The following is a 27207-nucleotide window of genomic DNA, read 5'->3' as shown; positions in this document are numbered from 1 at the left end:
AATTAACTTTAAAACATCAATTATTCTACACTTATTGCACAGCAAAGAGATATCACGACTAGACGTGACGCAATAAACATCCAGGCATTCATTCATAATCAATAGCAAATGAAAGTTTTTCGAAACATGATCCGTTTTGTTTTGTCGCAAACTAATTGCCAACACGTGACATCTTCAGTAATATTAACGATGTTGCTTTCCCGAGCAATATTCCCACCAAGAAATATAACTGCGGCTAAAATGCCTTCACGCGATGTTCGTGGTATGCGAAATTTCTGTTTCGAATGTTTCGGCGACTGTTATCATCCATGGGAAGGCGCCGTATTTGCCTCATGCCTTAATATAAGAATGAACTTACAAGACATAGTAATCCCTGAAAAATACCATATTTAGACTTTGTAATAAAAACGTAACATTTATTGTGAAACACAGTCGTAATTGTACAATCAACATAACGCCCTTGTATCCACTCAGCTGATGAAAAAATTCGTGTAGTAATCGTCAATGGACATAAGTAGATCTTCTTCTTCTTCTTCTTCTTCTTCATTTACCCTCCAGGGTCGGCTTTTCCCTCGGACTCAGCGAGGGATCCCACCTCTACCGCCTCAAGGGCAGTGTCCTGGAGCTTCAGACTTTCGGTCGGGGGAAACAACTGGGGAGGTGGACCAGTACCTCGCCCATGCGGCCTCACCTGCTATGCTGAACAGGGGCCTTGTTCGGGGGATGTGAAGATTGGAAGGGATAGACAAGGAAGAGGGAAGGAAGTGGCCGTGGCCTTAAGTTAGATACCATCCTGGCATTTGCCTGGAGGAGAAGTGGGAAACCACGGAAAACCACTTCCAGGATGGCGGAGGTGGGAATCGAACCCACCTCTACTCAGTCGATCTCCCGAGGCTGAGTGGACCCAGTTCCAGCCCTCGTACGACTTATTCAAATTTCGTGGCAGCGCCGGGAATCGAACCTGGGCCTCCGGGGGTGGCAGCTAATCACACTAACCACTACACCACAGAGGCGGACAAGACGTTTCCTTCCCGAGCAATATTCGGAACAACAAATGTAACTGCGGCAAAAATGCCTTCACGAGATGTTCGTCATATGCGAAATTTCTGTTTCGAATGTTTCTGCGGGAATCGAATGCACCGTATCTCCCTGGAGCTTTAATATAAGAATGAACTTACAAGACATAGTAATCCCTGAAAAATACCATGTATAGACTTTGTAATAAATACGTAATATTAATTGCGAAACCCAGTCGTAACTTTACAATTAACATAACGCCCTTACATCCACTAAGTTGATGAAAACATTCTTGTAGTAATCGTCATTGGACATAAGGAGACCTTCTTCTTCTACTTTTCTTCTTATTTTACTTCATCTTCTTCTCCTTCTCTTCTGCTTCTTCTATTCCTTCATCTTCACTTTACCCTCCACCGTCGGCTTTTCTCTCGGACTCAGCGAGGGATCCCACCACCACCGAGTCAAGGGCAGTGACCTAGAGCTTCAAACTCCAGGTCGGGTGATACAACTGGGGAGGATGACCAGTACCTCGCCAATGTGGCCTCACCTGCTATATTGAACAGGAGACTTGTGGGGGATGGGAAGAAATTTGAAAAGTGGTACGAGGGCTGGAACGGGGTCCACTCAGCCTCGGGTGGACAACTGAGTAGAGGTGGATTCCGTTGCCACCTCAGCCATCTTGGAAGTGGTTTTTGGTGGTTTCCAACTTCTCCTCCAGGCAAATGACGGGATGGTACCTAACTTAAGGCCACGCCCACTTCCTGCCCTCTTCCTTTTCTATCCCTCCCAATCTTCCCATCCCCCACCAAGGCCCCTGTTCAGCATTGCAGGTGAGGCCGCCTGGGCGAAGTACTGGTCATTCTCCCCAGTTGTATCCCCGACCCAATTTCTCACGCTCCACGCTTGAGACGGTAGAGGTGGAATCACTCGCTGAGTCCGAGCGAAAAACCAACACTGGAGGGTAAGCAGATTAAGAAGGCGAAGAAGAAGAAGAGGAATTAAATAAATTGAAGAAATGAATTAGCTGCAAAAACAACTGGTATGCATTTATTACATAGTTCCTAGCTTTGGTGGCTAAAACAGAATAAAAATGTAGTCTTTCTCCACAAAGTGCGCGGCACAACAGCCCTCACCCGCTCAACCCCCTCCCCCCCGTAACGGTATACACTGTAGAAATCTCTATATATAAAAGAGCATGTCCTGACTGACTGACTGACTGACTGACGGATTCATCATCGCCGAACCAAAACTACTGGACATAATGAAATGAAATTTTGACGATACATTTACATTACAATGTAGGTGCTCGCTAAGGGAGGATTTTTGGATATTCCGTCGCTAAGGGGGTTAAAAGGGGGTGAATTTTTACAATGAGTGTATCTATATCTCAAAACTTTTTAAGTTTACAGGTGTAAAAATTGGCATTTAGAATCTCCTTTAAAAAAAAAGAAACACGTATTTTTTGTTTTCGAAAAATCCCAATAGGAGGGGTGAAAAAGGGTGAAAAATGGGTTGAATACCTTTAATGAGGCTACTTATATTTCAGAAACTGAAGATATTACAGACATGAAAATTGGTATTTGGGGTCTCCTTTGAAAATAAACAAACACGTATTTTTTTGTTTTTTGAAAATTCAATTAATGGGGGTGAAAAAAGGGGTTAATTTTTAAAATGAATGTATCTACATCTAAAAAAGTTTAAAAATTCACAGATGTAAAAACTGGTATCTAGAATCTCCTTTAAAAATAAAAAACACGTATTTTTTTCGTAAAATCCCAATAGAAGGGGTGAGAAGGGGTGAGAAGGGGTGAGAAAGTGGTTGAATGCTTTTATTGAGGATACTTATATCTCAGAAGCTGAAGGAATTACAGACCTGAAAATTGGTATTTGGGATCTCCTTTAAAAATGAAGAAACACGTATTTTGTTTTTTTGTTTTTGGGAAATCCAATTAATGGGGGTTAAACAGGAGTGACAAATTGGGGTGAAATTTTAGAAAGACTATATCTACAGCATATCTCAGAAACCTAAAATGTTGCAGACGTATAAACTGGTATTTGGAATCTCCTGTTAAAGTAAAGAAACATAGGTGATTTGTTCTTGGAAACTCCACTTAAGGGGAACTAAAAAGGGGGTGAAATTTTAAAATGAGAATTTCTACCGTATATATCAAAAAAATTAACATGTTACAGACGTGAAAAATGTTACTTTCTACCTCTAATAAAATAAAGAAACGTGTATTTTTGTTTCCAGAAAAACCACTTGGGTGAGGGTAAAAGTGATCGAAAATGGGGTTGAATTGTTTTAATTAGGGTACTGATATCTCAAAAACTAACGATCTTACAGACGTAAAATATGGTATTTGGAATCTGCTTTAAAAGTAAAGAAACACGTATTCTCAGAAAATCCAATGAATGGGGGGTGGGTGAAAGAATTGAAAAATCAATTGAATTAATTGTATGAGGATACTTACATCTAGCAGAAACAAAAGTTGTTACAGACGTGAGAATTGGTATTTAGATCTCATTTAAAAACAAAGAAAAACGCGTTTTTTGGGGGGGGGGGGAATCATCTTGGGGGGCGGAAGTGAAAAGTAGTTGAATTCCTTTCATGAGGACACATATCTCAATAAATGAAGGTGTTAGAGTCGTGATGATTGATATTTAGAAGATCTTCTACTATAAAGAAACAAGTATTTTTGCCGGAAAATTCACTTAAGGCGGGAGGGGGAGTGTAATAAGAAGTGAAAAATTTTAATTGTCCTTATGGGGATGCTTATATCTCAAAACTGAAGGTAACAGACTTGAACATTGGTATTTGGAATCTCCTTTAAATATAAAGAAACACGCCTTCTTTTTTGGGGGGATGCTAATAAACTTAACGGCAGGGGGTGAAAAAAGAGGTGAGACCAATTGATTTTACTGTTCATAATGTACTTATAAGGAGCCTCCGTGACTCAGGCGACAGCGCGCCGGCCTCTCACCACTGGGTTCCGAGGTTCAAAGTCCGGTCACTCCATGTGAAGTTTGTGCTGGACAAAGCGGAGGCGGGACAGGTTTTTCTCCGGGTACTCCTGTTTTCCCCGTCATCATTCATTCCAGCAATACTCTCCGATATCATTTCAGTCCATTTGGCATTCATTAATCATTGCCCCAGTGGCGCGCGACAGGCTTCGGCAGCCGGCACAATTCCTATCCCCGCCGCTAGATGGGGCTTTATTCATTCCATTCATGACCCGGTCGAATGACTAGAAACAGGTTGTGGATTTTCAATGTACTTATTCTGATCATAACCCGATCATTTTTACTCTTTTCTAGGTTCGTTTTCAAGATCCGTCTTTTCCTTTAGAGGACGTTCGTAGATTACAGTTGGCATATAAATAAAAATGTAAACACATTTGAAATAAACGGTAGGAATGAGATTGACCGTGCAATTGTTCACCTCTATATTAAGGTCAATAATGCACGGAAGTATGCCATTCGTACCTCCAGAAATCCCGCGCACTTGCCTACGCGCGACAATGGTGCTGGTCACATAGTCAGCAATGACAATGGCAACAGATATAATTTACCGCCAAGTAGGGGTCTTGCATCTTGCTGTGGGGTCCAGAACAACAATAATAATAATAAAGTCCGCCTCTGTGGTGTAGTGGTTAGCGTGATTAGCTGCCACCCCCGGAGGTCCGGGTTCGATTCCCGGCTCTGCCACGAAATTTGAAAAGTGGTACGAGGGCTGTAACGGGGTCCACTCAGCCTCGGGAAGTCAAATGAGTAGAGGTGGGTTCGATTCCCACCTCAGCCATCCTCGAAGTGGTTCTCCGTGGTTTCCCACTTCTCCTCCAGGCAAATGCCGGGATGGTACCTAATTTAAGGCAACGACCGCTTCCTTCCCTCTTACTTCCCTTTCGAATCCAATCTTCCCATCCGTTCACAAGGCCCCTGTTCAGCATAGCAGGTGAGGCCGCCTGGGCGAGGTACTGGTCATCCTCCCCAGTTGTATCCACCGACCCAGAGTCTGAAGCTCCAGGACACTGCCCTTGAGGCGGTAGAGGTGGGATCCCTCGCTGAGTCCGAGAGAAAGACCGACCCTGGAGGGAAAACAGATTAATAATAATAATAATAATAATAATAATAATAATAAACGGGTAATGAACGAGTAATGACTACGAATGCAGGCCTAGCCCGGGAAGTACGAAACCGATTGCTGGAAAGAAGGATTGAAAGATGGGAGGAACTTTACGGCAAACGAGTCAGATCACGAATTTTGGCGGATTCTCTCAGAAAAGGAGTCAGATAGCGAATTTCGGTGGACTATATATAAAAAGTTAAGCATTCAATTATAAATTTCAGTATAATACTGTGACCGTTCACCACCATGCCATGGAGGTGTTAGGAGGTCTGGCTAGTTATATATGCCGTTTTCCGCAACATCCTGTGACAAATAACGCAGTAGTTAGCATTCTGTATGCTTAACCGGGGTATGATCCGCGACGCGCCAGTCCGGAGGGAGCAGTTTCCCTACGCTGTGACGAGAAGAAGACAGCGCAGTATGGTTAACCTTGAAACCGCGCTCTCTTTCTGAGCGAGTGAGGAGAGATGATGACGCTACGCACGGAGATGGAGGTTTGTTGAGACCGGGCCGAATTAAGGTGTGTTAACCGTTGAAAAATAATGCCCACTATAAATTCAACACCGCATTCATTAGTACCACTTCACCATAATTTACGAAAAAGAGGAAGAAGAAGAATACTTCTACATGAAATAATTTTCCTAAATTTATAAATCAGGTCCTATTCGAACCAGTGTATTTTATGCTGACTGTCAATGCATATAAACACAATACTTTAAATATGGATCAGTAATGACGCCTATTATACAGTAGTACGCAGATCAGAGGCGACTACTGAAATCCGGCAACATGTGGAAAAAAGTGGGAGATATTGCATGATGAAACATGACGCATGATTTTCCAAAAGGACGCTTTGGAAATTATGAATAACCTACTGATCGCTTTGGTTTCACAGATGTTCAGTAGAAAGTAGAGGTCATGAGCTTTAATTCGATTGTTATCACGTCGCTCAAAAGCTTCGATTACCGGACCCATATTTTCAGCAGCGACATATTTCACTTCCCCCCTGACCATTTTTCCGAAGGTTATAAATATAGCCTGGACCGAGACACTGTATCTCATTCTCATCCGAATAGCTGCAGTGGTAACACGTTACTTAATTGTCGTCTGTATAGTGGCAGCTCAACATATCAGAAGCGGACTTGGATATCAGTTACTTGGATATCAGTGTATCAAGTGTTGTGCCATTGAAGAAACACATCGATGTGATTTAATATTTTTACGGAATAAGCCGTGTGGTACAAGTTAATGTACATAATTGCCGAATAGAAGCCTTAATTTGGCGTTTTCAACATCACAATCGTCGAAGTTAGTTAATTATGACTTATGGTGCAATCACCAACGGAAGACAAACACTTCAGGTTATTTAGCGTGGTGAGACAGTTAACTAATATATGCAAGGGCTAATTATTATAGCTCCTGAGCATTTAAGAACGAGTGACATTTAGCAAAAATTAAATAACTGTTCTTGACAACATTAATATTCGCATCTTCCAGGGACATTCGTTGTGATAGTCTGTCTGACGGTCAGGGAATGAATAGTGATTTTTTACAAACGTATCACTACTTATGTTAATCTGTTTGAACTTAAGAGTGGATCTTGTTACAAGTAGACCCCCTTTGAAAGTGCATAAACAGTATTTGATAACTTATTCTCCATTTTTCTGTATGTTCGTGAGTGGTCGTCGAACTCAAGACTCGGAGCCTACAAGAGTCGCGCTTCAGTGCCTGCAATCAGCTTTACAAGGATCATCCCGAAATTCAACTGAGAAAACAGCAGTTCGAATCATGGATCGTCGTATGGAGAAGAACCAAGCAGTACTAGGAACAATAATATTCATCATGTTCGTATAAAGATCTAGATGTACCCCAGATGACAGCAAGCCTTACTCACCAAATGTTAAGTACATACTTCAATATACCCTAAACACGAGATATGCATGCCAACAAATATAATATTTGTAAATATTATAATGTTATAATTAAATATTAAATATGTAGGGAACATTATGCGCGTATAATTGGGAAAGATTTATTACTATTAGTTAGGATCATCAAATGATTTTTAAGATAATCATTGATATTTAACAAAATTCATTTGCATGAATTATTATATAGATTTCAAAGTTCTTAGCTTATATGAATTATCTTTGGGAAGAACGGCAAGTTAGCTAGATTTATATTTCTTCGTCTGGTAAAAGATCTTCAGAGTAGTTTGGATATAAATGATACTTGGAGATTCGGGTAGTTGTAATCCCGGATAATATTAGATAATGATTGGAGTTGATCCAAATCGAGGTGTAATTAATTTATAATCATATATGAAATTGTGAGAATAATTAACCTGAAATAATGGGTTTTCTCTGTGAATTAATTGAACGGATTGAGATACGATGCCAAGACATGAGAGGGCGAAGCTATAACATGTTTTGTTGTTGGAGTGATAAGGAAGAATAAATAATTATAGCTGTTGAGAGATATAAAATTGGGCTGAATATATAGCCAGATAACGAGTAATAAGAAATAATGGCCTTCAAGTGAATGCATACTTGACAATGAGCCGAGAGGATATGTAAGAGAATTGAAAGGGAGAGTGATGGGTGATTGATTTATGGTATCTTACCCAGGACTAGTCACAGCTGTTATTGTGATGAAAAGGTAAATGCTGGCCGACCGTATGCCAAGCGAAATCTGCAGTCTCTAGCAAACGATGTTAATGTGCCAAGCTCTTTTCATTTACCAGAGTAATCTCAATCCCATTCTAATTATACGTTGCAAGTGACACGGATAATTTCCGGATTTTGTGAAGGATAGATCCCTTCTCGTACTAAGTATTAATTTAGCCTCTGATTGGAGTCCAAAAAGTTGTACCTTGGAATCCGAAGCCCGTCGGTTCGAATGATGCTGGAGCGAAGATTTAACCAGATATTATGGCTTGGTTAAGCCATATCTTCAAGATGTGTTGTGTAAATATATTTGATATTTATATATATATATATATGTTTCTGTGTGTTTTATTATTTCCCAGTGATATGGTGATGGGTTTGATTCCAGCTTTGACTGATTTTCTTTAAATGTTAACTTGTTAGGTAAACCCAGGATACGCACATATATGTTCAGAGTGTATGTTCATCGTAGTGTTCAATGTAAATATACATTTGTCGTGGTCAAATGGATCACATGTTCGATACACGGCAATGCAATCTCGTGTGTATATCAGATGTGCTTATATTGTGTTATAACTTCTTTTCTCCAAATCATGACGGTAGACAAAGGACACTATTTAATATCCAGTTATGATTAACATATGAAGGATATCTGGTTCTCACCCAGGAATCTCGAGTTCGATCCTCGGTACCGGAACCATATTTAATATCCATTTGTGACGAGAGCTTAACAAATGAATTCAGTATCCATTCTTTTTAATATCATGTATCAGTGTATGTTGATCGAATGGTGTACATCAAGAAGTAATTATGCCAAGACAATTTCAAGAAAAGAAGGCATACAGTGTATATAATGTTATCAGTTTAATTGTTTCTTTTATTCATATGTTGAGATACAACATTATTTGTGTGGTTCGTATCATTATAATAAATATGTTTAGAATGCAAGCATTGAACGGAGATTCTTCTCATTTAACAAATATTAGCATATTCCTCTCATATTATAGAATCCTACTTTCATTATTTTAGATAGTGCCTATTTTATTTCTTTATCGGACATTCCATTACCCATAATGCTCTACGAATTCAGCCGGTGATCTTATGAAAGTAGGGAAGATGAGACTTCAAGCCTGGTGAGTGACTTCTGGCGGTTCTCATCGGAATGTTCCATCTGTATGTCTGTTTGTGAAACCAAATTAAGTAATATTGCCTTGATATACCTAATGTAAGCCTTATTTTTGTTGCCCAATTTTTGGGGCCAGTTTCATTTTGTCGCCCGATGTGTTCAGAGCTGGTTCATACTTAATTTGGTGCGACGACTAATGCCCATGGCACGATTGCATTTTTTTTAACGCCCTAACGGTTGCATTTGGCGCCCAACGTGGGGCAGGGTTCATACCCAATTATGGCACTAAACCAGCACTCGATGTGCTAAGGGCAGGGTTTATACCCATGTCGAGGTATTGAACTAGCATTTACTGTGTTAAGGGTCGGTTTTATATTATGTTACGGCACTAAATTGGCACTTATTGTGTAGAGGCTAGGTTTATATCCATGCCATGCCACTAATATAATGCTGAACATGTAAGAGGCAGTTTTCATACCCGTGTTGCGGTAGATTTTAAATGTCTTCGCAATACAAGGCGCTATAATATTTGCATATTAGAATTGATGATAATGTTAATTTTGTTTCACAAATACATAGCCAGATATTAAGGCAAGAGTTTGAATACCGCTATTGTAATTAGGGAATACCTAATACCAAGTAGTAATACCGAATCGGTATGGTACAAACGAAATAGATGGGAATATCGAATTTATTCCGAATAATATTTTGATAGGGGAGAGGAATACAAAGTTTAGGGAATCAGAGCGTGTGAGTATAGTATTCATAGTGAATAAATATGTCGGACGGAGTGCTTAAGCCACAACCAGAGACAACGTTACCACGTGCAATGATATTTAAATGAGTGACGGAAATAATTTATACGATAGGGAGAAGAATGAAAATCGTGTCTCCAGATTAAATGGAAAGTACACGATAGTCACTCAAAATTATAATAGACCCGAGAAAATTATGGAATTTGAAATTCTATGGGGAACAACGAAATGATTTTCCCAAATTTGAGGATAAAGTAACTAAGTCGAATTCTTCAAATTCTGCTAGTTACGGGTCTAGGCCAAGGTGATGCATTATTGCAAGCCTTGGTAGTTTAGGGGCGTATCCCATTGTGAAAATATAGAGATCGCGGTCAAGAGGGGATGCCTCATCTTATTACTCTTGGATTTGTTATGATAAGCAGTGCGATGTTGACAGCTCATAGACGGGTAACTATCTGCTAAAGCATTTTGCCAATCTTGAAGGTGATGACATCCAATGTTTATTAAATATACCATGTTTCCGGTATATGTAAATTGTCGAGCCCAGTACAGGTTGCGAATTTCAGTAACTTTATTTTCCAGGGGCTAACTTAAAAATCATTTAAGGAATATACCGGGACAGGATGATTGATAAGTTGTGTACATATACTGATAGAACCACTAATAATTATTAGGAGGCGTGATATGGCTGTTTTGAAGCTTGTTTTGTAATATTATTATTTTTCAAAAACACGCCTAATTAAGACTGGAAATCTAAGGTCATGATTTGGAAGTTGTATGGTTTGCTTGATTTTGGGGGTACAGTTTCTCAGAATAGTGTTGTGATGGATGTGCAAGCGTTGAAGGAGATGATGGACAAGTTATTGGGAGAACGTTTTGATAGGCAGGATGAACGTTTTGATAGGCAGGAAGAACGTTTTGAACAAACCAAGGCAGAGAACAAAGAACTTTTTAACGAATTGGGAGAACGTTTTGAACAGGCCAACATGGATATTAAAGAACGTTTTGATCAAATGAACATAGACATTAAGGAACGTTTTGATAAACAGGAACAGGCAAACACAGACGTTGCGGAACGTTTTGAACAAACAAAGGTAGACATTAAAGAACGTTTTGATAGGCAGGAAGAACGTTTTAATAAATTGGATGAACGTTTTGATAGGCAGGACGCAGATTGTAAAGAGCGTTTTAGTCGAATGCAAATAGACATTGACGATCAATTCAATAAAATGGGTGAGCGTTTTGATCGCCAAATTGAACAGATAGACTGTCTCACTAAACGCATGGATGACCAAGAGGCGTTTACAAAGGCCCATGCCGTGGAATGTAATAGTCAGATTAACACTGTATCGGAAAAACTAGAAACTATGAATATCCAATTGGTAAAAATCGAAAGTCGCATGACTACCCAAGAGGTTAAATTTGAGGATTTAGGAGCTAACACAGGGACAATTATAAAAGACGTTGAAACGCTACAAGGGCGTGTAGAGCAACTCGCAGCGAAATCCGAGGATCTAGAGGGACAGTTGGAAAAGGCCGCGGAGGAAAATGAAGCTAAATTCAATGAGATATATGAATTAATTGACAAACGGCTAAACCGTGTAAGGGAAGATGTTAGTTTGGATATAGGAAGAAAGCAACGGGAAATCCGAAACCAATTACAAGATTTAGTCGAGAAAGGTGACAATAAGGCCCATAAAGCAAGTATAAAGATGGATATGTGTGAGGAATGGATTAGGGAGCTCAGAGATGAGGTGGAGAACCTCAAATCGCAGAATGTCAAGGAAAGGGCCAGGCTTGCGTCAAAACAGGATAAACAGGAAGATCGTGAACAGGACCCGCCGTATAATGGTATTAAACATGGAGTAATAGGAGAATCAACACGAATAGAAGAAGAAAATCAAACTCGTCCTCCGCTAGGAATTAGTTCGACTCCATATAACATGAGTACGATACCAATATATAATTTTGTACAAATGGCTAGTGACGAACCCAGGAAGTTCGGGTCCAGTGCTCATGTGACCCCGAAAGGCTTTCTTGCTGAAGTTGAACAGTACTTCGCAGATTATCAAATACCAGTGGACAAACGCCTGAGGGTGGTTGAACGTTATCTTACCGATCAACCCCTAATATGGTTTAAAGCCTTTAAGTACTGTTTCGACAGTTACGATGAGTTCCGGCGACGATTCCTCGAAAAATACTGGGGAATCGAAACACAATTAGATATTCGCCTAGAATTATACTCTAAACGGTGTTCTACTACGGGGCAAACAAGGTTCTGTGAATATTTTCTAAACCAGCTATTACGAATGAAGGAATTGGATAACTCCCCGTCCGAATTAGAGTTGGTCTGCGCTATAGCGAAACAATTGCCACTTGAAGTACAAAAGGTATTGATAGCAGCGAATGTTAAGACGGTCGCTGAGACCGAGCATATATTGGGACAATTAGATCAGACGACGAACGACGGACATTCGCGACAACGTCATCATGAGACGATACATACGATGGCTGTAGATCGAGATGAAGAAAAACCAGAATATCGGAACCAGGGTACGAGTACGGAAGATCTACAAGAAAATAGTTCATCGAAGCGCAGGGAACAAAGAAATTCAACAACGTGGAACAGGTCTCGAGAGCAATACCAAGAAGATTGGCGTCCTCGAAGACACGAGTATCAAAGACGGCCGGAGAGGCAGACTGGACCAAGATTCAAACAATCCAATCGATATCGGAGGTCATATTCTCGATGGAAGGACAAGAATGAACAGCCGTGGTCAAGGCAGCGAGATCAAGATGATCCGGTACGAGAGCGACAAGCTGAGTCTCGGCAATATATTGACCAGCTGAAGAGTCAAACTGCCAGCATAGACAAATGGCAAAAACCTATTCACGAGATGGCTACATCAGGGGAAAATAGAAGAGAGGAGAGTCTCCAACTTAGAACTCAACACACACAGAATCACGGAGGTAGTTTGGATCCTCAAGCCACTGAATACTTCGCGGGAGGCGGAACCATAAGGAAAAGATGTTAATTAGTTACTGATGGACCACACGAAGAAGAAATTGATATCGTAGATGATATCGAAGATGATGAACAATTTCCGGAAATCAATTTATTATGGGATGAAGAAGATCTACGCGACGTAAACGATGATGATAAGTTTACTGACGATGAAGAATGCAGAGGATGTGCAGGAAAACGAGACTTCGAAATGCAAATTTTATTACAAATATTATTCGAAAGACGCAAATTAACACAAGAAACATCATGATTCGGAAGCAAGAATAAAATTTTCTAATACAGTACTTGTAATAGGTTGAATAAGAAAAATCCCTAATTTCGTGATTTTTCTTAGTCGGAGCGGGCGAAGGATGTGACCGTTCACCATCATGCCATGGAGGTGTTAGGAGGTCTGGCTAGTTATATATGCCGTTTTCCGCAACATCCTGTGACAAATAACGCAGTAGTTAGCATTCTGTATGCTTAACCGGGGTATGATCCGCGACGCGCCAGTCCGGAGGGAGCAGTTTCCCTACGCTGTGACGAGAAGAAGACAGCGCAGTATGGTTAACCTTGAAACCGCGCTCTCTTTCTGAGCGAGTGAGGAGAGATGATGACGCTACGCACGGAGATGGAGGTTTGTTGAGACCGGGCCGAATTAAGGTGTGTTAACCGTTGAAAAATAATGCCCACTATAAATTCAACACCGCATTCATTAGTACCACTTCACCATAATTTACGAAAAAGAGGAAGAAGAAGAATACTTCTACATGAAATAATTTTCCTAAATTTATAAATCAGGTCCTATTCGAACCAGTGTATTTTATGCTGACTGTCAATGCATATAAACACAATACTTTAAATATGGATCAGTAATGACGCCTATTATACAGTAGTACGCAGATCAGAGGCGACTACTGAAATCCGGCAACATGTGGAAAAAAGTGGGAGATATTGCATGATGAAACATGACGCATGATTTTCCAAAAGGACGCTTTGGAAATTATGAATAACCTACTGATCGCTTTGGTTTCACAGATGTTCAGTAGAAAGTAGAGGTCATGAGCTTTAATTCGATTGTTATCACGTCGCTCAAAAGCTTCGATTACCGGACCCATATTTTCAGCAGCGACATATTTCACTTCCCCCCTGACCATTTTTCCGAAGGTTATAAATATAGCCTGGACCGAGACACTGTATCTCATTCTCATCCGAATAGCTGCAGTGGTAACACGTTACTTAATTGTCGTCTGTATAGTGGCAGCTCAACATATCAGAAGCGGACTTGGATATCAGTTACTTGGATATCAGTGTATCAAGTGTTGTGCCATTGAAGAAACACATCGATGTGATTTAATATTTTTACGGAATAAGCCGTGTGGTACAAGTTAATGTACATAATTGCCGAATAGAAGCCTTAATTTGGCGTTTTCAACATCACAATCGTCGAAGTTAGTTAATTATGACTTATGGTGCAATCACCAACGGAAGACAAACACTTCAGGTTATTTAGCGTGGTGAGACAGTTAACTAATATATGCAAGGGCTAATTATTATAGCTCCTGAGCATTTAAGAACGAGTGACATTTAGCAAAAATTAAATAACTGTTCTTGACAACATTAATATTCGCATCTTCCAGGGACATTCGTTGTGATAGTCTGTCTGACGGTCAGGGAATGAATAGTGATTTTTTACAAACGTATCACTACTTATGTTAATCTGTTTGAACTTAAGAGTGGATCTTGTTACAAGTAGACCCCCTTTGAAAGTGCATAAACAGTATTTGATAACTTATTCTCCATTTTTCTGTATGTTCGTGAGTGGTCGTCGAACTCAAGACTCGGAGCCTACAAGAGTCGCGCTTCAGTGCCTGCAATCAGCTTTACAAGGATCATCCCGAAATTCAACTGAGAAAACAGCAGTTCGAATCATGGATCGTCGTATGGAGAAGAACCAAGCAGTACTAGGAACAATAATATTCATCATGTTCGTATAAAGATCTAGATGTACCCCAGATGACAGCAAGCCTTACTCACCAAATGTTAAGTACATACTTCAATATACCCTAAACACGAGATATGCATGCCAACAAATATAATATTTGTAAATATTATAATGTTATAATTAAATATTAAATATGTAGGGAACATTATGCGCGTATAATTGGGAAAGATTTATTACTATTAGTTAGGATCATCAAATGATTTTTAAGATAATCATTGATATTTAACAAAATTCATTTGCATGAATTATTATATAGATTTCAAAGTTCTTAGCTTATATGAATTATCTTTGGGAAGAACGGCAAGTTAGCTAGATTTATATTTCTTCGTCTGGTAAAAGATCTTCAGAGTAGTTTGGATATAAATGATACTTGGAGATTCGGGTAGTTGTAATCCCGGATAATATTAGATAATGATTGGAGTTGATCCAAATCGAGGTGTAATTAATTTATAATCATATATGAAATTGTGAGAATAATTAACCTGAAATAATGGGTTTTCTCTGTGAATTAATTGAACGGATTGAGATACGATGCCAAGACATGAGAGGGCGAAGCTATAACATGTTTTGTTGTTGGAGTGATAAGGAAGAATAAATAATTATAGCTGTTGAGAGATATAAAATTGGGCTGAATATATAGCCAGATAACGAGTAATAAGAAATAATGGCCTTCAAGTGAATGCATACTTGACAATGAGCCGAGAGGATATGTAAGAGAATTGAAAGGGAGAGTGATGGGTGATTGATTTATGGTATCTTACCCAGGACTAGTCACAGCTGTTATTGTGATGAAGAGGTAAATGCTGGCCGACCGTATGCCAAGCGAAATCTGCAGTCTCTAGCAAACGATGTTAATGTGCCAAGCTCTTTTCATTTACCAGAGTAATCTCAATCCCATTCTAATTATACGTTGCAAGTGACACGGATAATTTCCGGATTTTGTGAAGGATAGATCCCTTCTCGTACTAAGTATTAATTTAGCCTCTGATTGGAGTCCAAAAAGTTGTACCTTGGAATCCGAAGCCCGTCGGTTCGAATGATGCTGGAGCGAAGATTTAACCAGATATTATGGCTTGGTTAAGCCATATCTTCAAGATGTGTTGTGTAAATATATTTGATATTTATATATATATATGTTTCTGTGTGTTCTATTATTTCCCAGTGATATGGTGATGGGTTTGATTCCAGCTTTGACTGATTTTCTTTAAATGTTAACTTGTTAGGTAAACCCAGGATACGCACATATATGTTCAGAGTGTATGTTCATCGTAGTGTTCAATGTAAATATACATTTGTCGTGGTCAAATGGATCACATGTTCGATACACGGCAATGCAATCTCGTGTGTATATCAGATGTGCTTATATTGTGTTATAACTTCTTTTCTCCAAATCATGACGGTAGACAAAGGACACTATTTAATATCCAGTTATGATTAACATATGAAGGATATCTGGTTCTCACCCAGGAATCTCGAGTTCGATCCTCGGTACCGGAACCATATTTAATATCCATTTGTGACGAGAGCTTAACAAATGAATTCAGTATCCATTCTTTTTAATATCATGTATCAGTGTATGTTGATCGAATGGTGTACATCAAGAAGTAATTATGCCAAGACAATTTCAAGAAAAGAAGGCATACAGTGTATATAATGTTATCAGTTTAATTGTTTCTTTTATTCATATGTTGAGATACAACATTATTTGTGTGGTTCGTATCATTATAATAAATATGTTTAGAATGCAAGCATTGAACGGAGATTCTTCTCATTTAACAAATATTAGCATATTCCTCTCATATTATAGAATCCTATTTTCATTATTTTAGATAGTGCCTATTTTATTTCTTTATCGGACATTCCATTACCCATAATGCTCTACGAATTCAGCCGGTGATCTTATGAAAGTAGGGAAGATGAGACTTCAAGCCTGGTAAGTGACTTCTGACGGTTCTCATCGGAATGTTCCATCTGTATGTCTGTTTGTGAAACCAAATTAAGTAATATTGCCTTGATATACCTAATGTAAGCCTTATTTTTGTTGCCCAATTTTTGGGGCCAGTTTCATTTTGTCGCCCGATGTGTTCAGAGCTGGTTCATACTTAATTTGGTGCGACGACTAATGCCCATGGCACGATTGCATTTTTTTTAACGCCCTAACGGTTGCAATACCGTAGCGAAGCACGGGTATCTTGCTAGTAATATAAAAGTCCACAGCCTCCTGTTTAGGCTGTCTTATGTCTGGCGGTCATTTAAATATTACAAGTTGCCTTACGTCACACCGACACGGAAGGTCTTATGGCGACGATGGGATACGGAATGGAAAGGAGTGGGGAAAAAAGCGGCCGTGGCTTTTATTATCGAACAGCCCCAGCATTTGCCTGGTGTGAAAATGGGAAACTACTTAAAACCACCTCCAGGACAGCCGACAGTGTGGTTCGAACCCACTGTCAACGGAATGCAAGCTGTCAGTTGCGCGACCCTAACCGCACGCCCAATTGCTCGGTGCAACCGCTCATGTTTAGTAACATGATTGTGAGAGGTGCACGGGCTGTAGATTTGTATAGAAAAGAACATCTGTGCCTATCTCTTTGAAATTATGAAAATTTCGTTATCAATATTTTCTTTATTCTTTCCTTCTTAATTTTACCCTCGAGGGTTGGTTTTCCCTCGGACACAGCGAGGGATTCCACGCCTATCGGTTAAGGCGCGGTGTCCCAGAACGGGAGACCTGGGGTCGGGTGATACAAATGTGGAGGAGGTCCAATAACTCGCCCAGATGGCCTCGTCTGCTATGTTGAACAGGGGCCTAGTGGGGAGATGGGAGAATTGGAAGAGATAGACAAGGAAGAGGGAACGAAGGGGCCGTGGCCTTAAGTCAGGTGGGAAACAACGGAGGCCATTTCGAAGATGGCTGAGGTGGTAACCGAGCCCACCTCTACTCAGTTGACCTCCTGAGGCTGAGTGGACTCCATCCATGCCCTCGTACAACTTTCCAAATTTCGTTTCAGAGAAAGTAATCGAACCCGGGACACTAGGGTGGCAACTAATCACACTAACCACTACAGCATAGAGGCGGACGTTTCATTTATCGCAGGATACATTCATGTTCATTAGACCTACACAAAGGAAAAAGTTTACGTTATAAAAATATTCCCCAGGTGAGGCTCGAACTCACAACCCCGGCATATCTCGGCTACTGTCTTATAAGTACCGTGCGCTAACCAATTGCGCCACTGGGGAAGCCGCATACTGCACCTTACCAGATGCATTTTAGCGGAAACTCTCTCGAAAATACATACCGCAGCTTTCCGACGAGTCAGTGCCATTAACGCTATCCAGCGGCTGGTGTTTGTAACTACTTGCAGTTCTCGTCTCCCCCTGTTGGCTCCTCTGACATAATACCTGCACCAGGGATCTCGACATTTCACTTGGATACGAAAATGTATTGCTTTCAAGGTTTAAACGAATTGTGGAACAGGTTTTCAAGTGGTAAGGAATTGATCACGGGTTGTAATATGTCATTAGTCGTAAGTTGTTCTTCTTGTTAATCTGTTTACACTCCAGGATCGGTTTTTCCCTTGGATTCAGCGAGGAACCTCCTCTACCGCCTCAGGGGCAGTGTCCTGGAACTTCAGACTTTGGGTCGGGGATACAACTGGGATTGAGGACCAGTACCTCGCCCAGGTTTTACTGAACAGGGGCCTTGTAGGGTGATGGGAAGATTGGAAGGGATAGACAAGGAAGAGGAAGGAAGCGGCCGTGGACTTAAGTTTGGTACCTCCAGGCAAATGCCGGGATGAGAAGTAGGAAACCATGGAAAACCACTTCCAGGATTGCTTCTACTCAGTTGTCTTCCCGAGGCTGAGTGCACCCCGTTCAAGCCCTCGTACCACTTTCCAAATTTCGTTTCAAAGCCAGGAATCGAACCCGGGCCTCCGGGTGTGGCAGCTAATCACACTAACCACTACAACGCAGAGGCGTGTTAATTATAATGGCGTATGGCCTCCGGAGAGGCCTGGTGCAGGTCTTTTTCTAGTAGATGGCCTATTAGGCGACCTGCATGTCTGTGAAGATGAAGATGAGGGCCCTACCTAGGATGATTTCTAATGTTGAATACGCCACACACACCCAGCCCCCGAGCCACTGGAATTAACCAATTAAGGTTAAAATCCCCGACCCGGCCGGGAATCGAACCCGCGACCCTCTGAACCGAAGGCCAGTACGCTGACCATTCAGCCAACGAGTCGGACAGAGGCGTGTTAAATTAACTTTAAAACATCAATTATTCTACACTTATTGCACAGCAAAGAGATATCACGACTAGACGTGACGCAATAAACATCCAGGCATTCATTCATAATCAATAGCAAATGAAAGTTTTTCGAAAAATGATCCGTTTTGTTTTGTCGCAAACTTATTGCCAACACGTGACACCTTCAGTAATATTAACGACGTTTCTTTCCCGAGCAATAATCCTACCAAGAAAAGTAACTGCGGATAAAATGCCTTCACGCGATGTTCGTGGTATGCGAAATTTCTGTTTCCAATGTTTCTGCGACTGTTATCATCCATGGGAAAGCACCGTATTTGCCTCATGCGTTAATATAAGAATGAATTTACAAAACATAGTAATCCCTGAAAAATACCACATATAGACTTTGTAATAAATACGTAACATTTATTGTGAAACCCAGTCGTAATTGTACAATCAACATAACGCCCTTGTATCCACTAAGTTGATGAAAAACTTTCTAGTAGTAATCGTCAATGGACGTAAGTAGATCCTCTTATTCTTCTGCTTTTTCTTCTTCATCATCTCTTTACCCTCCAGGATTGGCTTTTCCCTCGGACTCAGCCAGCTAGCCCATCTCTACCGCCTCAAGGGCAGTGTCCTGGAGCTTCAGACTCTGGGTTGGGTTTACAACTGAGGAGGATGACCAGTACCTCGCCCAGGCGGCCTCACCTGCTATGCTGAACAGGGGCCTTGCAGGGGGATGGGAAGATTGGAAGGGATAGACAGGGAAGAGGGAAGGAAGCGGCCGTGGCCTTAAGTTAGATACCATCCCGGCATTTGCCTGGAGGACAATTGGTAAACCACGGAAAACCACTTCCAGGATGGCTGAGCTGGGAATCGAACCCACCTCTACTCAGTTGACCTCCCGAGGCTGAGTGGACCCCGTGCCAGCCCACGTACTACTTTTCAAATTTCGTGGCCGGGCCGGGAATCGAACCCGGGCCTCCGGGGGTGGCAGCTAATCACACTAACCACTACACCACAGAGGCGGACGATCCCTCTTTTACTCAGCAACATTTCTGGGAAATCGGGTTGTTACACTTGGCGGGTTCTCCTCGTTAGCTATATAAAGTTCCGAGAGGCAGGGCTAGATGGCACGCAGAAGAGGTGCAAGAGGTGTAGACTAATTGCAGGGGAGGCCGCTGGTCATGTCACAATTTTATTATATATATTCAGAAATGTTCCTTTTCCTGGTCACGTACGGCAGTAAGTCTTGGTATCTAAACTCATGTCCGCCTCGGTGGTATAGCCCCTAGTGGTCAGCGTTATTTTCTGCCTAATCCAGGGGACCGGGTTTAATTCCAGGCTCTGCCAGGGGTGAGGCGAGGAACTGGTCCCCCTCCCCAGTTTTATCCCCGGACCCAAACTCTGAAGCTCCAGGTCACTGCCCATGAGGTGGTAGAAGTAGGATCCCTTGCTGAGTCTGAGGGAGAAACCAACCCTGGAGGATAAACGGATTAAGGGGGGATGTAATGAATTGTGTGCAAAAATCTATTATTTTCAAACGTGTTATTTGTAATCTACATACCGTAATTTACATTGTGTATAAATTTTATAGTTATCGGTGGCATGTGAGTTCATTAAAAAACATATTTCATATTTACATTTTTCATATTTGAATACGGTAACCAAATATTTTAATGCATTTTTCTCTAATATACTGTACATTTTTTGTAGAATCTGAAGCCTCTTCACAAAAACTATGAATCGCAGAGCTATGATTTTTTCAGGAGTTGTTCATTGCACTTTGTGGAACATATGGAACTACAATTGTAATCATTACTTATTTATTTTTTTATTTATAGGGTTGTATGTGATGAAAAATGTCTTATTTCTGCAACAATAAGTTCAAGATTTTTTAAATTAAAGAACTAATATGCATATGTAATTTATTTTTCCTCAGTATTCATATTGTAGTGATATCTTCATACAGTAAAAATTTCAAAGTGATTGTATCATTAGAATTATTTTTATGGCTTTCATGCTAAAAGGGCATAACTGTTAAATATCTTATAATATTTATGTATATGCCTTACATCTACGTCTCTAATTATATGTTTTCATTTATTGCAGTTAGTAATCTATCTACACACAACATTTCACGCCTTTAACTAAAAAACTATGTTTGTAATGATTTTTTAAGGAAAAGCTTGCATTTCCGATGCATCCCCACGTAGAGAAAGAAAGAAAGAAAGAAAGAATTAAATAAATTAAAGAAGATAATTAGCTGCAAAAACAACATACTTTGCACATTTTTTAAAGTAGTTCCCAGTTTGAGGTGGCTAAAATAGAATAAAAATGTATTCTTTCTCCACAAAGTGCGGGGGGAAAAAAGCCCTCATTCGCTCTCCCATCTCCTCCCGCTGCGCTACTCCTACTACGGCCAACTTGATCTCCACTACATCAAGTCGGCCGTGGTAATACCAACATTACCAAGCTCGATAGCTGCAGTCGCTGAATTTCGGCTAGTATCCAGTATTCGGGAGATAGTAGGTTCGAACCCCACTGTCGGCAGTCCTGAAAATGGTTTTCCGTGGTTTCCCATTTTCACACCAGGCAAATGCTGGGGCTGTACCTTAATTAAGGCCACGGCCGCTTCCTTCCCAGTCCCAGCCCTTTCCTGTCCCATCGTCGCCATAAGACCTATCTGTGTCGGCGCGACGTAAAACAACTAGCAAAAAAAAAGTACCAACATTCTGATCAATGCCCACCGCCCCCCACCTCCCGCTCCGCTACTCCTACTACGGCCGACTAGGTCTCCACTACATCAAGTCGGCATTGGTAGTACTAACATTCTGACAATGCCCCCCCCCCCCCAGTACGGTATACACTGTAGAACCAATGTATAAATACACAGCTTCCTGTTTAGGCTGTCATATGTCTGGCGTTCATCTAAAATTAGCAGCCACTGACTGATTTACTTTTTAGAAGTTGATTTACGTCACACCGACACGGATAGGTCTTATGGCAGGAGTGGGAACGAAACGGCCATAGCTTTCATTAATGAACAGACCCAGCATTCTCCTGTTGTGAAAATGGGTAAACACGTTAAACCATCTTCGGGACTGCCGACAGTTGGGTTCGAACCCACTGTCTCCCGAATGCAAGCTGTCAGCCGAACGACCCTAACCGCACGGCCACTTGCTCGGTGCAGTAACAGTGACTGGGAGCGGTGCACGGGCTGTAGATTTGTGTAGAAGATAAAATCTGTGCCCTTCTCTTTGAAATGATCCAAACACATTTTTCGTTATCAATATTTTCTTTATTCTTTCTTTCTTAATCCTTTTGGTTTTCCTTCGGACTCAGCGAGGATCCCACGCCTACCGCCTCAAGGTCGGTGTCCTAGAACGGGAAACGTGGGGGACGGGTGTTAAAAATGGGGAGGAGGACCAATACCTCGCCCAGGTGTCCTCGCCTGATATATTGAACAGGGGCCTGGTGGGGGGATGGGAAGATTGGAAGAGGGAAGGAAACGGCCGTGGCCTTAAGTTAGGTACCATTTGCCTGGAGAAGAAGTGCGAAACAATGGAAAGCTACTTCGAGGTTGGCTGAGGTGGTAATCGAAACCCCTCTACTCAGTTGCCCTCCGGGGCTGGGTGGACCCTGTTCAAAACCTCGTACCACTTTCCAAATTTCGTTTCAAAGCCAGGAATCGAACCCGGGCCTCTGGGGGTGGCAGCTTATCACAATAACCACTACAGCATAGAGGCGGACGTTTCAATATCGAAGGATACATTCATGTTCACCGCCTCTGTGGTGTAGTGTTTAGCGTGATTAGCTGCCACCCCCGGAGGTCCGGGTTCGATTCCCGGCTCTGCCACGAAATTTGAAAAGTGGTACGAGGGCTGGAACGGGGTCCACTCAGCCTCGGGAGGTCAACTGAGTAGAGGTGGGTTCGATTCCCACCTCAGCCATCCTGGAAGTGGTTTTCCGTGGTTTCCCACTTCTCCTCCAGGCAAATGCCGGGATGGTACATAACTTAAGGCCACGGCCGCTTCCTTCCCTCTTCCTTGTCTATCCCTTCCAATCTTCCCCATCCCCCGCCGCAAGGCCCCTGTTCAGCATAGCAGGTGAGGCCGCCTGGGCGAGGTACTGGTCATTCTCCCCAGTTGTATCCCCCGACCAAGAGTCTGAAGCTCCAGGACACTGCCCTTGAGGCGGTAGAGGTGGGATCCCTCGCTGAGTCCGAGGGAAAAACCGAACCTGGAGGGTAAACAGATGATGATGATGATGACATTCATGTTCATTAGCTTTACGCAAAAAAAGTTTACTTTTAAAAAATATTCCCCAGGTGAGGCTCGAACTCACAACCCCGGCATTTCTCGGTTACTGTCTTATAAGTACCGTGCGCTAACCAATTGCGCCACTGGGGAACTCGAGTAATATTGCTTACTAGAAGCATATTAGCGGAAACTCTCTCGAAAATACATACCTCAGCTTTCCGACGAGACAGCGCCACTAACGCTATCCAGCAGCTCGTGTTTGTAACTACTTGCTGTTCTCGCTTCCCCCTGTTGACTGCTTTCACATAATACCTGCACTAGGGAATTTGACATTTCACTTGTATGCGAAAACGTATTGTCTTCACGTTTTAAAACGAATAATGAAACACGTTTTCAAGTGGAAAATAATTGATCACGGGTTATAATATGTCATTAGTAGCGAGTTCTTCTTCTTCTGCTTTCTCTTTTTTTAAATCTGTTTACCCTCCAGGATTGGTTTTCCCCCACCTCTAACGCCTCAGGGGCAGTGTCCTGGAGCTTCAGACTTTGGGTCGGGGATACAACTGGGGAGGACGAGTATCTCGCCCAGGCAGTCTCGCCTGCTATGTTGAACAGGGGCCTTGGTGGGGGATGGGAAGATTGGAAGGGATAGACAAGGAAGAGGGAAGGAAAGTGGCTGTGGCCGTAAGTTAGGTACCATCACGGCATTTTCCTGGAGGAGAAGTGGGAAACCACGGAAAGCCACTTACAGGATGGCTGAGGTGAGAATCGAACCCACCTCTACTGAGTTGACCTCCCAATGCTGAGTGGACCCCGTTCCAGCCCTCGTACCACTTCCCAAATTTCGTGGCAGAGATGGGAATCGAACCCGGTCCTCTGGGGTGGCAGCTAATCACACTAACCACTACACCACAGAGGCGGACAAATTATAATTTACACATGAAAAATTACAACTATGGACCATGCAACCATATTTCCACTGAACTTACGTAGGCATGCATACATTTTTAAATAATAAAAATACAGCGATACCTATGCACACACTGTACCATAACTATATAAATACTAACGTAGTTCCACATGGACATTAATATGAAATCACACATGAGGAGTCTCTGTTCAAAAGGTGACATTTATCCCTTAAGAAAGTTTCGTCCATCACTGTGGTGTAGTGGTTAGTGTGATTAGCTGCCACCCCCCCCCCCCCCCCCCGGGCTCTGCCACGAAATTTGAAAAGAGGAACGCGGACTGGAACGGGGTACACTCAGCCTCGGGAGGTCAACTGAGTATATCGGGGTTTGATTACCACCTCAGCCATCCTTGAAGTGGTTTTCCGTGGTTTTTACCACTTCTCCTCCAGTAAAATGAAATGGCGTATGGCTTTTAGTGCCGGGAGTGTCCGAGGACATGTTCGGCTCGCCAGGTGCAGGTCTTTTGATTTGACTCCCGGATGCGACCTGCGCGTCGTGATGAAGATGACACATACACCCAGCCCTCGTGCCAGCGAAATTAACCAATTATGGTTAAAATTCTCGACCCTACCGGGAATCGAACCCGGGACCCCTGTGACCAAAGGCCAGCACGCTAACCATTTAGCCATGGAGCCGGACTTCTCCTCCAGTAAAATGCCGGGATGGTACCTAACCTAGGGCCACGGCCGCTTGCTTCCCTCTTCATTGCCTATCCCTTCCGATCTTTCCATCCCTCCTCCCCACCCCACGAAACCCCTGTTCAGCACAGAAAATGAAGCCGTCTGGGCGAGGAACTTGGGCTCCTCCCTAGTTGTATCCCCCAACCGAATATCTAAAGCTCCAGGACACCGCCTTGCGGCGGTAGATTTGGGATCCCTCGACGAGTCCGAGGGCAAATTGAACCCTGGAGGGTAAACAGATTAAGGACAGAAGAAAAGAACGTTGTAGGAAAAGCGCATGAAACATAAAAGAAAAGGCACATGGAACGTACCAATAATGGGGTTGGTACAGATGTTATGGAATTACATGTTCCTGGTCTGGATTGCTCTTGCAATCGATAATATTCAACTACTGGAATACATGTGGACGAAATACTGATTTATTTTTCGGAAGTGGAAATAGCACTTTTCTAACAGACAGTCTTCATATGCGTACTTTCTGTACTTGACATTTTTTTGAGATGTACAGAAGACGGTGGTAGCGCTGGCCACCTGGCGGGATCAAACCTGACTCAGTCCAGTGGTATTTGAAGGTGCTCAAATACTTCAGCCTCATGTCGGTAGATTCACTGGCACGTAAAAGAATTTCTGTGTGACTGAATTCCGGCACCTCGGTGTGTCCGAAAACCGTAAAAGTAGGTAGTCGGATCTAATGCCAAAAGTTTTTAATGAGTAGTATAGGAATCATTTGTTTTATTTACAAAGGCTTTATTGATGACTGCAAAGTCTTCAAGGGCCAACAAGAATTGTCACACATACCACGTACACTAACATATGCACACACTAACTTGTGTTTGACAGGATGAGTGCCGCTATCATTACAACTCGTATTGCACTTACATTTCTTTGATTTTCGGTAAACTGTAGAAAGACATTGACGCATTCTCCTGACTGTTATTTTTTACAAGTTGCTTCAAGTAGCACCGACATACATAGGTCCTATGGGGACGATGGGATAGGAAATGGCTAGTAGTGGGAAGTAAGCGGCCGTGGCATTAATTAAGGTACAAATTCAGCATTTGCCTGGTGTGAAAGTGGAAAACAACAGAAAACCAACTTCAGGGCTGCCGTCAGTTGGGTTCGAACCTGCTCTCTCCCGAATGTAAGCTCACAGATGAGCTACCCTAACCGGACGGCCGACTCGCCTGTTTCTTTCCTTGTCCGTAATTATTACAACCATACATAGCGTAAATACTGCCTCCTCCAGCCATTGTCTTTAAAATAATTTAATATTATTAACAATTCACATTGTATTAGCCTACTTCACAGCTGTTTTGCTGCCCAGTTGTTAGTGTGAACTTCGAGCCATGGGATTAATTTGAGCATGTTTAATCGGGGGGCACTGATCACCGGAGTATCCATGGTTCCTCCGTCTTGAGAACAAAATTCTTTGTAGTATTGTCTATTTTTTTTTAATATAGTTCATTAATCTTTCCCTTTACTCTCCAGGGTTGGTTTTCCCTCGGACTCAGCGAGGGATCCTACGTCTACCGCCTCAAGGTCGGTGTCCTGGAACGGGAGACTTGGGGCCGGTAATAAAAATGGGGAGGAGGACCAATACCTCGCCCAGGTGGCCTCGCTTGCTATGTTGAACAAGAGCCTGGTGGGGAGATGGGAAGAATGGAAGGGATAGACAAGGAAGAGGGAAGGAATCGGCCGCGGCCTTAAGTCAGGTACCATCCCGGCATTTGCCTGGAGGGGAAGTGGGAAACCACGTAAAGCCACTTCGAGGATGGCTGAGGTGGTAATCGAACCTACTCTACACAGTTGACCTCCCAAGGCTAAGTGGAGCCCGTTCAAGCCCTCTTACCACTTTCCAAATTTCGCTTCAAAGCTAGGAATCGAACCCGTGCCCCCGGGGTGGCAGCTAATCACACTAACCACTACAGCATAGAGGCCAAGGCCCCACACCGCTGGCTGCGCAGAAGCGTGTGACTGGGGAAGACATGTCCATGCGCGTATCGCCATGTTGCGGGCGCTCCTCAGCTTGACGCGGAGATCGTATGGAATTCATGCTTTAACTTACATTTGGCACACATGAAAACATCCACCCTATAAAATTAATGACAGCCTAAACCGACTACACACAATAAATATACGTAATATCAAGACTGTGGTAATATTAAAATGTACTTCTGTATAAAAACTGAATAATCTACAGAAATCCTTTGGGTAGCCCGTTGGTAGCGCACCTAAAAAAAATCCTTCAGCAGACTGAATAATACTGAAAAATACACTGGCGGTGCCTCGAAATTGATCATTTCACTCACTTTAATATAAGGGTCATGTGTGTAACTG

The 27207-nt window shown here is 42.1% G+C and overlaps 1 protein-coding gene and 2 non-coding genes across 3 annotated transcripts in view; 1 reads left to right on the top strand and 2 right to left on the bottom strand.

Moving 5' to 3' along the window:
- Positions 1–27207, top strand: part of tadr (torn and diminished rhabdomeres) — a 214001-nt gene that overhangs the window by 30510 nt on the left and 156284 nt on the right. The window lies entirely within an intron of this gene.
- Positions 17853–17942, bottom strand: TRNAI-UAU (transfer RNA isoleucine (anticodon UAU)). The gene is given in 2 exon segments: positions 17853–17888; positions 17905–17942. It is a non-coding gene; the product is annotated as a tRNA-Ile (tRNA).
- TRNAI-UAU (transfer RNA isoleucine (anticodon UAU)) lies at positions 23280–23369 on the bottom strand. The gene is given in 2 exon segments: positions 23280–23315; positions 23332–23369. It is a non-coding gene; the product is annotated as a tRNA-Ile (tRNA).

This window comes from Anabrus simplex, chromosome 2 (genome assembly GCF_040414725.1).
Source record: "Anabrus simplex isolate iqAnaSimp1 chromosome 2, ASM4041472v1, whole genome shotgun sequence".
Taxonomy (NCBI): Eukaryota; Metazoa; Arthropoda; class Insecta; order Orthoptera; family Tettigoniidae; genus Anabrus; species Anabrus simplex.
This window is presented reverse-complemented; position numbering and strand designations above follow the sequence as displayed.